Here is a 13,805-nt window from a genome sequence, read left to right on the forward strand (position 1 = left end):
GACTCCCACAAGGGTTCAAGAACAGCCCGGGGTTATTCTCAGCAAGAGTAACAGAGTTACTACAAATTTATGATGACGAGGCATTGTCATATGTCGATGATATCTATCTGACAGACGATGACCTGGATATGCACTTGGACAGGGTGAACACCATTATACTGGGCTTTGCTTCAGAGGGATATAAATTCAACTTTAAGAAATCAAGAATTGCCCATCTCAATGTCCTTTTACTAGGATATAAACTTTCAAGTGAAGGAAAAAGCCTGGCAGCTAACTTTTTAGAAAAGTGTGCACTGCTCCAACGTCCAAAAACGTTGAAAAACTTACAGTTGATTCTAGGTTTCCTGAATTTTGGAAGAACTTACATTCTAAATTACGCAGAAAGGGTTAAACCTCTCCATGAACTAATCAAACCTGATTTAAAAAACAAAGATTGGCCACAGGAACACCCAGAAATCCTGCGTTCACTAAAAAGCTGACTTGTTAGCAACAAATCACTTACAAGCACTCGTAAATACAGGCAATTTAGTGATCCGAATAATTTCGGGTCAATGCGGATTCACCTACTTAACCTATAATGAAGGTGAAAAAGTACCAATTGTATACAAATCACATTTGTATACACAAGCGGAAATGCGCTTTACTTCAACAGAAAAAATTCTGACAGCAGTAATACACGCAATTTAGTGATCCGAATAATTTTGGGTCAATGCGGATTCACCTGCTTAACTTATAATGAAGGTGAAAAAGTACCAATTGCATACAAATCACATTTGTATACACAAGCGGAAATGCGCTTCACTTCAACAGAAAAAATTCTGACACCAGTAAATACACGCAATTTAGTGATCCGAATAATTTCGGGTCAATGCGGATTCACCTACTTAACTTATAATGAAGGTGAAAAAGTACCAATTGCATACAAATCACATTTGAATACAGAAGCAGAAATGCGCTTCACTTGAACAGAAAAAATTCTGACAGCAGTAAAAGAAAGAGCTCCAGCTCAGGGGAAACTCATTATTGTCGTGACTCCGGTACCAGCCTTAGAGGCAGTTACAAAAGCGAGCATTCCGAATGCAAAAGCTTTACATCCAAGATGAATACAGTGGTTTAATTCTCTTGCTGCAACAGATGTTGAATATGTTTTTGATCCTTATTTAAAAAACACAAGCATACCTGCAATACGAGCACGAATGTCCTCTGCCTATTGAGATTCTCCCTCTTGACCAGTGTGAATTCATAATTTATACTGACGGATCAGCACAACCCTCTACGGAAAGTAAGCAAGCTTACAATGCAGCCTGCGCGATCGTTAAAGGTTGTATGCGCAATGGTAAATTTCGACCGATGGTCAATAAAACACAATCTCTAGGAGATTGTACAGCTCAGCGAGCTGAACTACAAGCATTCAAATTGGCACTTGAAAATACGGATCGCAAATTCCCCACACTTATAATGTGCGATTCTTTTTACTGTGTACAATCATACAATTAACATTTACAGAATTGGCTTCAAAATGGTTTCAAAGATGCAAAAGGTGGCACAATCAAGCATAAAATGCTTTGGGAACAAGTAGCTCAGTTGCGAAACAGACTACAAAACACTCACGTGATAAACACGCTGCGTCATCAACGTGATGGCGTTCACATTGCAGGGAATTCATTGGCTGACGAAGCCGCAAAGGGGGCTGTGCAAACTGCTTCCGTGGCTGCGATCACTCATTCAAAAACGAAAATAGACAGTGAGATATTGTTGGCTGTCAATGCTTCAAGCAAAGGCAGCGGTGCAGCGTTACCTGAAAAGATTCCACTCAAATACTTGTATATAACTGATGTGAACAACGTTCTGTTTGCTCGAATCCCTGGAGTGGGGGATAGGGTAATTACAAACATGGAACGTAGATTAGGACTAATCCTAGCAGCAAATGAAGGAATAGCCTCTGCCCATGCAGGTGTTTCTGCCTCAGTATCGTTATTAAACAGAAATATTGGTGGCCCGACATTAGGAAACAGACCAAAAACTATGTTTTGGAATTAGAAATATGCCAAAAGATGAAAGTCTCTACAGTGAAACATCCTGCGCAGACGCCCTGGTTAATTTCAGATAAACCATTAGCTTGTGTTTACCTGGATCACTGCAGTCCCTTGCAAAGGAATGGTAACGATAATTATATCATGGTCGCAGTGGATTTGTGCTCATGGTTCCTATGGATGTGGTCTCAGCGCTCGGCTGACGCTCAAACTGTTATAAAAGATTTGCGAGTCTTTATCGGCACATATGTAATAGGCACACTACACTCTGACCAGGGCCCTGCGTTTAGCTCTCAGGCTTACAAAGAAGCCATCGCCAGTTTGGGCATTGCATTGCAGTACTCCTCTCCATTCCATCCTGAGGGAAATTTGGTTGTGGAAAGGAATAACCGGGACATAAAGCGGTCTATAACAGCTAGGGTATTAGGTTTGGGTGATGGGTGGGTTAAACATCTTTATGGGGTCCAACACTCATTAAACAATTTGCCAAGAAGTGCTCTAGGGGGGGTTACTCCATATGAGGTCCTATTTGGGACATGATTGTGGGTTCCTGATCTCGAATGTAAAGGCACAGTGGTGGAAAATAAACCATTTGATATCAAAGATCGTTTGGCTGTTTTACAGGAGTTAAATGAACTAAGATCGAAACAAAGCAATGTTTTCCTGAAGCCAACCACCACTAGGGATAATCCAGCCATCCCAGCAAGGCCTGTCTGGATCCCAAAACCCGGGGATCGAGTCAGAGAGAAGATCGCGGACAAGAAGGAATTTGGTCCTTTTTACAGACAACCAGTACCTGTCCTAGCAATCCACAGATCAAGAACAGTACTTCTGCCACCCCTTGCTGGTAAAAAGGAGAAAAGATTTGTGTCCATCGACCTCACCAAACCACACAATGTGGCAGATACTAAGCAGTAGGCCATGTGGACTCCAACCAAGTAGCAGACACACTCCTCTAGCTACTATCCAAGAGGTTCAAACTGAAAGACTCATCACCATTGAGAATCCAACAGTAAGAAATGAAGGACTAAGCAACAATGCTATGGATCTCGTTCCTCTTGAAACCCAAATAACAGTTCGTCCTGAAATACCTGTCTACATCAACGTAGCAAGTGATCCAATGGTTCCAGAGATTTCAAAGAATCCTGATGCGATTTCAACCATTGACAGAACTGCTTCTGGTTATTTCATTAACTTTGATTCGTTTTCTGAGGATCCCAGCGAGCCTGAAACGACGCCAGAAAAAAGTACTTTCAAAGAACAGGCAAAAGGCTTTTTTCAACACATGAATAGACTTATCTGGTTTCACCATGGATTAAACTATGGATTATTTCTGGAATATTTTTCTTTCTACCTTGGCTCTGAGCATGTTGATAGATGTTTGGATAAAGATGCATGAGGAACAATCACTTTGCCAAAATGCACGCAAGGTCAATGGTGATATTTCCTTGTGCTCCATTTTGCAGCTGGAGTGTAGAATACATACTGGACATTTACCCAAGGAGGTAGCAGTTAGTTATTAACCAGTAGAAAGTGCTCCACAGGGTAGACCTACTCAGACACTCTCACAAGCACTCATTGACTCACTCAGGCAATCTTGCACCCACTCACAGGTGCACTCAGATACTCTCACACCCACTCACAAACCTACTCAGGCACTCATGCATCTACTCAGAGAACCACTCATACTCTCATACCCACTTACAGACCTGGTCAGAGACTAACACACCCATTTACAGGCCCACTCAGGGACTCATGCATCCACCCACGGATGCATTCAGACACTCATGCACACACTCACAGACTAACTCAAACACTCATGGAGACACTTGTAAACTCGCTCAGACACTTACACAGCCACTCACAGACCTATTGAAAAACTCTTGCATGCACTCATAGACCCACTCAGACAATCATTCACCCACTCACAGACACACTCAGACAATCTCTGTTGGAAAGTGGATTATTAGTAAGGGCAAATGTCTATCTGCCACTGGCAATAATGCAACTAACACAGTATTGGGCTCAGAATAGGTCTTAGAAAATTATTCCTATGCTCCACCCATGATAGCTTGGCTGCGAGCAGGCAGGCTTAACTTCAAAGACAGGTACGTAAAACATTTAAAAACACCAATTCAGTAAATAATTAAGACACAATGCACAATAAAAATCCAACTCCAATTTATAACAATAGGAAATATTTTTATCTTTAAAATGATACCAAAATGACAAAACTCCAGTGTAGGGAACCAGAGATATGAATTTTCAAAGATTTAGCATTATCTAGCACATAGAATCCTACAGCGCCCTATCATGACATCTGGTTACGATAGACCGAGTCAAAGTCAAAGTTTCAGGCCGACCGCGATGGAACCCTGGGTGGCTACCCCTTGCAGTAGGTCTCGGTCAAAGATTTTACCTTCTGACTTAGAAACTTTTCTGGAGCTTTTCTTCCCGGGGTCTCTCGAATCTCTCAGCCAGTCCGGATTCGGTGATGGTTTGCTGGATTGCCTTGGTCAAAATTATGGAGTCTGACCTCCGGAGCGTTCCAGCGGGATGAACCAAGGATCCAGGCCGACATGTGGTTGAAGGTAGGTGGCTTGGCTTTCGCAGTTGCTCCCGGTCGCCTTTTCTTTGTTCCGATGTAGAAACTTTTACAGAGCTTTTTCTCGCGGGGTCCCTAGATGATCTTCACCAGGCCGGATTCATTAAGGATTCGCCGGCCGTGGATTTTGACTACTCCTGGTCAAACTCCGGAAGTAGGACCTACGGAGCTTTTCAGCAGGACAAACCTGGACGGCAGGCCCGCTCACGGTTGAAGGCAGGCGGCTTGGCTGACCAGGTTCAGTCGGTCCCCTTATGGAGCTTTTTTCCAAAGTTGCCAAAAAGTTACCCAGAACTTTGGAACTTCTTTATGACATTCCCCAAAGGGTCCCAGAGTGTCTCAAACTCACTCCAAGGGTCTGGAAGCTTCGAGATGGCCCTTGAAAGTTGAGGACTTCAGTTCCCACAATCCACGTGGACAAATCCCCTACAAATCCACTGATAGTGCTCCAAGTTGAGGATTCTTGGTGGTGATGTTCCAGGTGATCCCTGTTGACCTGCAACTTGCAAGGAGTCTACTCTTTCGTCCTTTTACAGCAAATTAATCCACAGACTGTAGTTCTAGATGGTGGAGAAGGTGCAATCTTCAGAGTGCAGGCCTTAGGAAATCCACAACTAATTTCTAAGCATGGCTCATCCTGCTTTCTTAGGTTTCAAGCAGCAGATCTGAGAGGCTTTGCGCCCTCAGATACTTATTCCAAGTTCTTTGGGTCAAGCATGAGGTCACTACTGTCCAATGGGGTGTAGGGGGTACAGCCCCAAAGTCTGACCACTTCCAGCAGAGTGTGGCACTATTTTGTCTCAGAGTGTACCAATTTTTCCAAATTCATAATGGCTGACTTTCCAGAAGGGAGAGAAGATCTGGCTAAGCACACCCCTAGGATGGCTAATCTCCATAGCCCACCCCATTGCATCTGCTCATTCCTTCCTTAAGCCTAGCATCTGGCTGGGTACAAAGAGTAGAGTTGTAAATGTCACTGGTGTCTTCCCCTTCCCTTGCAGTCCATTGTTTACAAATCATCCCCCTGCTCTGGCATTCCTGTGTAACAGAACACTGCCCTCCCAACAGAGCTGGTTAGCCCCAGGGGGTCGTTATCATCTCTTTATAGAAGCCTGGCTATTTCACTTAACGCTGACCAATCAGGACAGACCACTGGAAGGCTGAATCTGGACTTACAAACAAGAAAGTCTTATAACTTCTTGTCTGTACATTTTAGGAGAAATTCAACAATGTCATATTGTTGGATCTATTAATACCATACTGTGAAGTCTTTGAATGGCATTTTAACCTTCTCCTATCAAGAGTTAGTAGTTAATAACTTTCTGCTATGTTAACATATGTGGCATGGGATTTGCAATAGGAAAAGTGACTTTTCAAAAACAAAGTAAAAAAAAGTCACAGAAACATAAAATAAACACACGGAAAGTGGGACAGAAGCAAGATAAATACAAATGCTTGGTACCAGAGAAGAGCAGATGGAGTTGGATTAGGTTGGATGGAGGACAAGGTAGACCACCACAAGGAGAGAGGAACAGGCACAGGCAAAACAAAATGCATGGTGCCGTTTGCACTGATTTTCAGTGTGGGATGTGCCACTGGCATAACAAAGCAGCATGAACAGCCTGACAAGCATTTTTTCATCCATTGGTGGAGTTCCACAGAATCTTGTGGAGTTTTTTTGTAACTCTGTGGAATACCGCAAAGTAAAACTCTGAGAGTTCTGTCCAGGCCTAAGCAAACTCTGTGGAATTCTGCAGAGTAATGCTCCAAGAGTTCTGCCCAGGCCTAAGCACCTTCAGGACCACTTCCAGGTGTCAAGGACTGGGGTGGCACCACTTAGGGGGCAAGACACCAGAGTCCAGGTTCTGGTTTCAAGATGGTTGGAGCCTTTTCTGTCCCTGAAGCTCTGATCAGGAGGCCATCCAACTACCCTGTGAGTCGCTCTGCAGTCCTAAGGTCAAGATGCAGGTCCAGTCCTTTTCACTCAGGCAGCAGGGCAGCAGAGTAGCAATCCTTCTTGCAATGGGGCAGTATGGCAGTCCTTCTGAGTCTTACAGAGGTCCAGAGTTGGGGCTGTGGGTCTTCTTTATATACTTGGTACCAGCTTTGAAATAACAGAAGGTTCTGAGGGTTTTTACCCCCAGAGGTGTTTGAAATTGTCTGCCTCCTTCCCCTGTCCCCAACCTGTCTGGGGGCACAAAGGACTAGTGTGAGACCCTTTGTGAGTATGCTGAGACAGCAGCTTTGTGATGTGCAAGTGGGGTAGGTGACAGCTCGGTCCTATCAAGTCAGAGATGGCTCATTCTGCCAACACGTATTCCCCTTTGTCTCACTATCTGAGAGCCAGCTACACCTAGTCATGTGACCCAGAATACAGGCTTCAAGCAGCAAATGGTTGGGACAAGAAAATGTATTGTGACTTAAAATCTGACTTTACCATTAAAGAGGCTTTTAAATTACAATTCTTTAGACACCAAACTCAATCTCTACCTGCTTCCATGTGAAAGCTATCACTTATGAAATGTAATAAGGTAACCCAGTGTTATCCTTAGGGAGTGGCAGGCCTTGCAACACTGAAAAACAAATGCAAGAGTTTTTTACTACCAGGTCATGTAATAGTTAGAATTATAGATCCATCTTTTTAAATAAACTGCACCCTGCCCTATCAGCTGTTTAGGACCTACCCTAATGGTGACGACTTTTATGTGTTTAAAGGAAGGTTTGGGCCTGGCAAAAGGTTTACTTTAACAGGTCAAAATGGCAGTTTAAAACTGCATATAAAGGCTGCAATGGCAGGGCTGAGAAAGGTTTGAAAGGGCTACCTTAGTGGGTGGCACAATCAGTGCTGCAGGTCCAACAGTAGCATTTAATGTACAGGGCCCTGGGTACTTCAAGAATCACTTTACTAATTCTCCTGCACATAAACAATCAATGGTGTTTTGCTGTTTCTATGTGTGCTGCACATGCAGCACGCATGGAAACAGCAAAGAATGAGGAGAAATTAAAGATTTAGCATTGCACAATTTTAGTGCTGCCCCATATTTACGCTACCTTCGTAAATATGGGGCAGCATCAAAACCAATGGGTGCTGCAGTGGAATGCCCACCACAACACCCATGGCCCTCCCCTTTCAAGCTAAGTATAACATGAAATGGTGCCTTATTTACAAGGCAGCATTAAGCCATTTTAAGTGGCGTAACGCTGCCTTGTAAATAAGGCGAAGCCCCTATCGCCACCACAACATCATGGAAAGTGAAATTGTGGTGACGAGAAGGGCTTGTAAATATGCCCCTCAGAGTTCTAAAAGCAAATAAAACGGGTTCAGAACACAAGAGGGTGAAGGCAAAAGTTTGTGAATGACCCTGCAGAAAGGGCCAGTACAGAATTGCCCACCTCCAGCCAAAAATCAGGGTAGACTAATCAATACCTTGATGAGCTTCCCTTCTTAGGCGATAGAACATGGACGAGAACACAGTCATGCAGGGGTACTTGTCATTGATACACCTCTCGGCACTCAGTTGGACCCCTCTGTCTACCCTCTCCTGAGCCTATGGAATGACCCACAGTGAACACTTCTCCCCCATCTGTACAGCTCTGAACCTTAACTTGCTCACAGATGCATCCCAGTGGGCACATAGTACCACCATGGTAAACAAATTGATGTGGCCCATTCTGTTCCTTGAATTAGACTTCTGTCCCCAACCCAAGGAAAATTCTGACCATAAGGACAGCAACCAGTAGAGAGGCCACTGGCACCTGTCAGTGCCAAGAGCAGGCTTAGGGCCATCCACTGTCTGATGGAAGCTCCATGCGGGGTCACTGGGTAAGCCTCTCATCCAGCCTTGGGGCTGGCAAGGAGTTCCTTAGAGGCTCCTGAGGGATCTTGGATGTATGAGGTATCTCAACGTGGGGGGCAAAAGCCCTGGGTGTTAGGCACACTACTTCCATTCTCCTACCCACCACTCCTTGGGTGGTATCCTGGGACTGGCTTAGAAGCCCAGGGTCTATATCCTGAGGCTGCACAGGGGCCAAGGATGAGTCCTACCTCACCCTCCCACTCCAAATGAACTCCTGTGCCATTCATTAGGGAATGGTACCTCAGACAACTGTCAGAGGACTGTGGGTGGACGCACCTCCCATCTCCCCTGGCACTGGGAGACCTCATTCCCCAGAATGCAGTCTATCGGGATCTCTGTTCCTCATTTGACTCCAGGGATACCAGAGCCATGGGGTAGAAATGTCCTGGGTCTGAGTTACCCTACACACTTGTCTGTTGTACAGCTCTGAAGAAACCAGCCTTTTCACTACCATGGTCTGGCTGGGCATGGTATCCCTCTGAGCAGTGGCGGGGATCCCATTCACCTTCACCTGGTGGCAGTGCACCCAAATCTTTATGACAAGATGGGGGTGTACTTCATCTTCTTCCTCATCTCCAATGTAAAGAAGATATCCTTTCCCACTGTAGCCATGCATTTTCAATGTTTTGCCATCAAAAACTACTCTGGGACACTGTGCATCTTCACTGTCATCCCCTACCACATAGCTGGGCACCAGATCTTTTGCATGTGAACCCTCTTATCCCCTTCAGACACTGCGGGTATACTGCTGATAGTTCAGACTGGGCCCCAAAAATCTTAAATAATTTAACAATATGATTCAATCATTTATTTATCCATCACTTGCTGAGCTGGGCCCCAATGTTGCGCTAGATCCTTCTTTCCTCCACTGATAGACTTTTAAATATTGTATTATGAATCAACGAGCGATTCAGGCATTACAAAGTTAAAACATATTAACTGTTTTAAGTTCAGTCAATCATGAGAGTTTTGATACATTTCTAAAGCCTTTATTCTCATGAAGGGATTAGTAGTTATTTTTGTTCTTTTTTTTTTTGATTAGTCCATAAATCCAATAAGTTTACAGAAATCTCATCCAAAAGAATGGTTACAATAAATCATCAAACAATGCATCAAGCGCATTCCATAAAGGAATAATTCCCTATCTAAAGATCAGATCTGAGTTTTGAATTAGTAGAACCCATGAAGAGTTTGAATTTAAGGAAATGAATGAGATCAAAGGAGCATAAAGCTCAAAGCCAAACTAAAGCAGCCGAACCTCCCATAAAGAGTAGTTCATGAAACTCAGCTGAGTCCCAGTAAACTAAATAAAGCAGCACACAGTTACAGTACAAATCTGTGAAATAAAGCCTCATAATAGAGTGAAGAGATACAACAGAAGCAGCAATAGCCACAACCGTCAAGGGAAATGGGTCTGGAAAATGTGTGCTGGGAAAAGCGGTGAAGATTACTAGGAGCATGCACTATTATAAAAGACATGAATACATGATTCAGAAATTGCAGCAGGCTTCTTCCAACGTGTGCCAATTAGGTGGCAACCCTCATCATTGAGCAGGTTCTGCTTCTCTGTCCCCTCAAAAATACATGTGCATCGCAAAGTTTATCGCAAATTTAGCTACAAACATTCTTGGATAGTTAGATTCTGGAAACATAAGCCTTAGTTCCCATGGGCGTTTGAGCACAGGTCGGCCTGAATGAACTATGATAACTGAGAGACAAATTCACTGTTAGGTAGTTCCATTTAATACCAACAAGAATTATTGTCTATAATACACAACTATTTCTATTCAAGAATTATATGAGACATGAGAAAATAGCAGGTTGTGACATTTATGAAAAACTGTTGCTTTTAAATTAATACATTTGTTAAACTGGTACATTCTGCATTTGGAATGAGCATTCCAAAGCACTTAATTTCAAGGTCAAGCTTCTAGTTCACTTTGTGGACATTTAAGCAATATTTTGTTTGCTTTTAGTTAAAGAAAATTAGCTTCTTAGCTTCTTATGACCTATACAAATAACTACGACCGCCCATTTCAAGTCAGCAATGTGAGAAACCAGGGCATTTTGCAGTGCCCCCCTCTTTGTCCCCATTTTGACTAACAGATGCTGGTACTCAGATTGTGCCCTGGGCTCTGCTAATCAGACCCAGGGTCTGTGCTCTGATTAAAAGTACATGGTAATTAGGTATAATTACAATTGTTGCTGACAACCTAGCTCTCTAGTATATGGTAGGGAATGTAGGTTTACAGGCTCAGACGTTTTAATGCACTTACGTGTGCCCTGCTGTGTTCCCTGCTGCCATATTAAAGGCAGCACCGCTTTGCAGGCTGCTTTTATAGTAAAATTATATGCAAATTCGACTTTGGATTTAAAGGTACTTCCCAAGTATTAAACCACCTTATCATTACATTTAAGTCAACCCTAAGGTCTCCAGTGGGTGTCCAAGAGGTAGGGTGCCTTGTAACCATAAGCAGGGACATTTTAAAAGAGATATTATATGCCCTGGGGAGGGAAAAACACCAACATCATTTTTCCCCATTGTAGTGCATTGGATCCATGGGATAACATGGCAATACAATAAAGTAGAACAATTGATAGGAGTGATCAAAAAATGAACTTCAAAGACTTGAAATGATAGAATGAATCTAAAAACTCGCCAATGTTCATTTAATATAACTGTCACAGAAAATAAGTTATAGAACTTGCTTTTCTGATATTCTAAAATCCAGCCTTCCCACAGCTTCTCCCGATTGGCCAGCCTATGAAAAAGGCAGGATGGGGGTGGAGTAGCCATACTGGTCTTCAAAGAGGGAATGACAGGTAGGACAGGACACAGAATCACGTCCACATCCTGCACCCCCAACCAGAAAGGAGCCCCAATAATTGAATTAGCAGACTTGCTGGAAAAGGAGTGTTAGGAAACCTTAGCCACACCAGTGGGTTGGCATAGCCAAATTGCAACCTCCAGGAGAGAGTTTCTCCATTTTGGATTTTAAAAGAACAATACTTTCTGGGACAAGAATATTCCACACTTTGAAGGAAACTGTTATAATTCTGAGTCGCACACTGTCCCCCACTGGTTAGGGATGCCCCCCTGCTTGTCCCTCTATAACACTGGATAAATATGGGGGAGTTACCCAGCAACTCAGATGCCTACCTTGTAATTACAAGAAGAAGAAAGACTGCCCTGGTGGACCCTTGAAATGCGCAAAACAGTACTGCACCTGCTGCACGCTTTGATCTTTAGCCCAAAAAAGGACTTTGCCTAGCTCTAAAAGTTGAAGGAGTGGACTACCTGAAAGCAACAGGTTAAAAGAGCTCCACCTGCATCACCTCCACCAAGAAGAACCCAACTGGACAGCGTTCAGTGCACTTTTAATGATTTGGCCAGGTGCATTGTAGGTCTTGTGGTCCCAACTTCCCAAGGAACAACTCAGAGATTCTGGAACCTTGGATTGGTATTGTTGACCCTCAAAGACCAAAAAGAAATTTCTGGAGACGAAGAACTACCCTGCCGGACCCTTGGACTGCACAAGAGGGAACTGCACGCAAAAGAACTGCACCTGTTGCATACACACGGCTTCACAACAAAAGACTTTGCCTGTCTTGAAGGATAAGAAGTGGACTCCTTGAAGAGCAATTGCTAGAAAAGGGTAAGGTGGGCTATCTGCAAAATTAAAAATGAAGACAACTCCAGCTGAAAAGGTTCACCTGGATTTTACGTGGATTGACCAGGTGCATTGTGGGAGCTGTAGTCACAGACCCCAAGAGGCAAACAAGAACTTCTTGACCCTTGGCTGGTGCTGTGGACCACTTGCCTGCATCAAGAAACACTTCTGGAGGTATGTTTATAAGTGTTACATTGCGGGTGGCCTGAACTCTTGACTTTGTCCTGGTCCCATGCGACCTTTTTTAACCCTTTGAGCACTATTTGCTTCTAAGCACTAGTTTTACTTTTAATCTTCGAAAATTCAGATCTCTGGTTCCCTACCTTAGATTTTTGTCATGTTGGTGTCATTGTAATCATAAAAATATTTCCTTTATTTTTTATACATTGGTGATGGATTTTTATTGTGTTTCCTACTTTTTTAATATATTGGTATTTTTTCAAATGCTTTACACACCTATATGCTATGTTAGATCTCACTGCTCTCAGCCAGCGACCAAGGGTTGACCAAGAGAAAAATGTATTGAGACCTTGACTGGGCCTTATATTGTGATTTTGGCCTTATTTCTAGTTGTACGTACCTAATTACCCCTACTAATAAACCTCATGCCTGTAGGCACATTTTAAATGTGAATCATTTCACTTTTGAATTTTACATTAATCATTACTCATTCAGCTACTAAGCTAAATAATATTGTATATTAATTTGTGGCTTCTATCAGTCCCCCATCTGATGGTTATCTTAACCATCACAGTATCATGATTTCACATGTGAATTCTGCTCAAAGGGCACTCTCATCATCAGTTGAATCCTGTATTTCTTTTTAAACTTTGATATTTCAGTGATTCTGTAGTCATCATTCATGCGGTACATTAAAGTTATGCCAGTCAGTCAGTCAAAAATACTTTATTCAGCCCTATTTGAGCCATAAAAGTTTACACAAGATCCAATACATTACCATATAAAACCATAAATAAATACATTTTACATCCATTAAAAAGAAAACATAGTGCACATCTAATACATACTGTGTGTCCTAAATATAATTTAAAACATCATATATAATATCTATATTTGCTAAAGATAATAAATAAGCCATGGCTATCTCATGGGACATAACTTTCTGTGCTAATAGTAACAGACAAAGAAATTGTCTTCTCTGGAGAGTATAGAGTGTGCAAAATAAAATAAAGTGCTTACAGAGACACGGTTGGAGCAGGGAAAACCAGGTGCCTTGAACAGAAAACACAGCCAGAATTCTGCTTTCTGTGCAGAATCTTTCCTCACGGATGCTGCGCTCATTGTTTACTTAAGGCGGCTGTCGGTAACTCTCTGCTCTCTCTCAAGCTGGTCGCTTTGGGATGCCAAGCCACCCTTGATTTAATTTCTTTTGACCACTGATGGAGTTGCTATTTTTTGATTTTGACATGCTGGAGAGAAATGATATACTGTTGCTCGTGTTGCCCATGTCCACTCTGCAGTTCATGCGAGGTCACAGCTAGGCCACAGTATTCTCGTTCTTTGAAAACAGAGTTTTTTTGGTGCTGAGACGGGGGACTGAAACCCCAGGCGCTATTCGTGGACTGCAGAAGGAACCTCAATTTGAAACGTAACACACTGCCTGGGGGATCATTTTTAT

The sequence above is a fragment of the Triturus cristatus genome, chromosome 5_1 (assembly GCF_964204655.1).
Source record: "Triturus cristatus chromosome 5_1, aTriCri1.1, whole genome shotgun sequence".
In the NCBI taxonomy this organism is placed as follows: Eukaryota; Metazoa; Chordata; class Amphibia; order Caudata; family Salamandridae; genus Triturus; species Triturus cristatus.